The sequence below is a fragment of the Nerophis lumbriciformis genome, linkage group LG24 (genome assembly GCF_033978685.3).
Source record: "Nerophis lumbriciformis linkage group LG24, RoL_Nlum_v2.1, whole genome shotgun sequence".
NCBI classification, from domain to species: Eukaryota; Metazoa; Chordata; class Actinopteri; order Syngnathiformes; family Syngnathidae; genus Nerophis; species Nerophis lumbriciformis.
In genome coordinates, this window is record NC_084571.2 from 23,832,501 (window position 1) to 23,836,430 (window position 3,930).

The window sequence follows — 3,930 nt, forward strand, 5'->3', positions numbered from 1 at the left end:
CTTTTATGACGCTGGTCTTGGACTGATCACCAGTCAGTCAGGGCCGTTATTGATCCATGATCATTTCAGTCAAGGTCTGGGGCAAAAGGAAGATGCAAATTCAAACAAGAACCAACCAACAGCGAGCATATGTTACTAATAGTTAGTTAAGGGAACTTATTAAACAAATACACATCTATATTTGTCACAGTCTGAAGTTAAACTTTGTAAAAACTGCAGTTCGACCTGGAAAAAAAAATAGCATTCAAAATCAGGGTAGGGCAGCCCCTCATTTTATCCCTAGCCCTTTCCTGCTCCATCACTGATAAATGATAAATAAATGATAAATGGGTTGTACTTGTATAGCGCTTTTCTACCTTCAAGGTACTCAAAGCGCTTTGACACTACTTCCACATTTACCCATTCACACACACATTCACACACTGATGGAGGGAGCTGCCATGCAAGGCGCTAACCAGCACCCATCAGGAGCAAGGGTGAAGTGTCTTGCTCAGGACACAACGGACATGACGAGGTTGGTACTAGGTGGGGATTGAACCAGGGACCCTCGGGTCGCGCACGGCCACTCTTCCACTGCGCCACGCCGTCCCTGATAAGAATATAATAGCAAATTTCCACGGACATTCACAATGGCACACAGAGTTCATGCTGGGGTGGAGTCCTGGGCAGCAGGATGTGCAAATTTATGTTTAAATTATGTTCAATTTGTTATTTTGCACTAGACATTTTTTGAAATATATATTTTGAATTTTGAATTTTTATATTTTATTATTTTATTTTTATTGCAATGATTTCACAAAATTATACAATAACCGTCTTTAAACAATGTTTTGTTTTCACAATAAACAATAATAGTGAAAATTCTAAAAATAAAAATAAATGAATAAAATGAAGTACAGAAATGTTTCTTAAATAATGTTAGTACACCCCCCCCCCCTCCCCCCCAAAAAACACAAAAAAACCCCACTCCAATCTCTATAAACTTATGCATAGGTATAGAGACATATACTCATCCTAATTGTACACCATATCATACTAATTATTTTATAATTATTGTATATTATATATTGTGGGTTCCCTCCGGGTACTCCGGCTTCCTCCCACTTCCAAAGACATGCACCTGGGGATAAGTTGATTGGCAACACTAAATTGGCCCTAGTGTGTGGATGTGAGTGTGAATGTTGTCTGTCTATCTGTGTTGGCCCTGCGATGAGGTGGCGACTTGTCCAGGGTGTACCCCGCCTTCCGCCCGATTGTAGCTGAGATAGGCTCCAGCGACCCCCGCGACCCCAAAGGGAATAAGCGGTAGAAAATGGATGGATGGATATATTTATTTGTTCCATTAATTAAATAGAGATGGCATGCTCACCCATACTAAAATAAAAGCTAAAATAAAAATATTTAATAATTTATTTCCGGTGAATTTTTTTTCTTTAAAAACATGTAACAAAATGAAATTTAAAAAAAAAGTTTCACATTATTAACAATTGGGAATTTTTTTTATAAGCTAGGCCTCAAAATAAAATTATGTTTAGGGCCCCAGTTTGGCAGTGATCAGGCTATCTGGCGTACAGAGGTGAAATCTTCGAGTATGAAAGATTGTCAAAATAAAAAACGTTTTCATTTATCCATCCATCCATCCATCTTCTTCCGCTTATCCGAGGTCGGGTCGCGGGGGCAGCAGCCTAAGCAGGGAAGCCCAGACTTCCCTCTCCCCAGCCACTTCGTCCAGCTCCTCCCGGGGGATCCCGAGGCGTTCCCAGGCCAGCCGGGAGACATAGTCTTCCCAACGTGTCCTGGGTCTTCCTCGTGGCCTCCTACCGGTCGGACATGCCCTAAACACCTCCTTAGGGAGGCGCTCGGGTGGCATCCTGACCAGATGCCCGAACCACCTCATCTGGCTCCTCTCGATGTGGAGGAGCAGCGGCTTTACTTTGAGCTCCCCCCGGATGACAGAGCTTCTCACCCTATCTCTAAGGGAGAGCCCCGCCACCCGGCGGAGGAAACTCATTTCGGCCGCTTGTACCCGTGATCTTGTCCTTTCGGTCATAACCCAAAGCTCATGACCATAGGTGAGGATGGGAACGTAGATCGACCGGTAAATTGAGAGCTTTGCCTTCCGGCTCAGCTCCTTCTTCACCACAACGGATCGATACAGCATCCGCATTACTGAAGACGCCGCACCGATCCGCCTGTCGATCTCACGATCCACTCTTCCCTCACTCGTGAACAAGACTCCGAGGTACTTGAACTCCTCCACTTGGGGCAAGATCTCCTCCCCAACCCGGAGATGGCACTCCACCCTTTTCCTGGCGAGAACCATGGACTCGGACTTGGAGGTGCTGATTCTCATCCCAGTCGCTTCACACTCAGCTGCGAACCGATCCAGTGAGAGCTGAAGATCCTGGCCAGATGAAGCCATCAGGACCAAATCATCTGCAAAAAGCAGAGACCTAATCCTGCAGTCACCAAACCGGATCCCCTCAACGCCTTGACTGCGCCTAGAAATTCTGTCCATAAAAGTTATGAACAGAATCGGTGACAAAGGGCAGCCTTGGCGGAGTCCAACCCTCACCGGAAACGTGTCCGACTTACTGCCGGCAATGCGAACCAAGCTCTGACACTGATCATACAGGGAGCGGACCGCCACAATCAGACAGTCCGAAACCCCATACTCTCTGAGCACTCCCCACAGGACTTCCCGAGGGACACGGTCAAATGCCTTCTCCAAGTCCACAAAGCACATGTAGACTGGTTGGGCAAACTCCCATGCACCCTCAAGGACCCTGCCGAGAGTATAGAGCTGGTCCACAGTTCCACGACCAGGACGAAAACCACACTGTTCCTCCTGAATCCGAGGTTCGACTATCCGGCGTAGCCTCCTCTCCAGTACACCTGAATAGACCTTACCGGGAAGGCTGAGGAGTGTGATCCCACGATAGTTAGAACACACCCTCCGGTTCCCCTTTTTAAAGAGAGGAACCACCACCCCGGTCTGCCAATCCAGAGGTACTGCCCCCGATGTCCACGCGATGCTGCAGAGTCTTGTCAACCAAGACAGCCCTACAGCATCCAGAGCCTTAAGGAACTCCGGGCGGATCTCATCCACCCCCGGGGCCTTGCCACCGAGGAGCTTTTTAACTACCTCGGCAACCTCAACCCCAGAAATAGGACAGCCCACCACAGATTCCCCAGGCACTGCTTCCTCATAGGAAGACGTGTTGGTGGGATTGAGGAGGTCTTCGAAGTATTCCCTCCACCGATCCACAACTTCCGCAGTCGAGGTCAGCAGAACACCATCCGCACCATACACGGTGTTGGTAGTGCACTGCTTCCCCTTCCTGAGGCGGCGGATGGTGGTCCAGAATCGCTTCGAAGCCGTCCGGAAGTCGTTTTCCATGGCTTCCCCGAACTCCTCCCATGTCCGAGTTTTTGCCTCCGCGACCGCTGAAGCCGCACACCGCTTGGCCTGTCGGTACCTGTCCGCTGCCTCAGGAGTCCCATGAGCCAAAAGAACCCAATAGGACTCCTTCTTCAGCTTGACGGCATCCCTCACCGCCGGTGTCCACCAACGGGTTCTAGGATTACCGCCACGACAGGCACCAACTACCTTGCGGCCACAGCTCCAATCAGCCGTCTCGACAATAGAGGTGCGGAACATGGTCCACTCGGACTCAATGTCCAGCACCTCCCTCGTGACATGTTCAAAGTTCTTCCGGAGGTGGGAATTGAAACTCTCTCTGACAGGAGACTCTGCCAGACGTTCCCAGCAAACCCTCACAATGCGTTTGGGCCTGCCAGGTCTGTCCGGCATCCTCCCCCACCATCGCAGCCAACTCACCACCAGGTGGTGATCGGTAGAAAGCTCCGCCCCTCTCTTCACCCGAGTGTCCAAAACATGAGGCCGCAAATCCGATGACACAACTACAA

At 49.2% G+C, this 3,930-nt stretch overlaps 1 protein-coding gene across 2 annotated transcripts in view; it reads left to right on the forward strand.

The window, feature by feature from the left end:
* LOC133620375 (cyclin-O) overlaps positions 1–811 on the forward strand; it is a 13,948-nt gene extending 13,137 nt beyond the window's left edge. For both annotated transcript variants that reach the window (XM_061981830.1, XM_061981831.1), the window contains one exon: positions 1–811. This exon is cut by the window's left edge and continues 482 nt beyond it. The gene's annotated coding sequence lies outside the window, so the exon portion shown is untranslated.
* Positions 812–3,930: the final 3,119 nt, after the last annotated feature.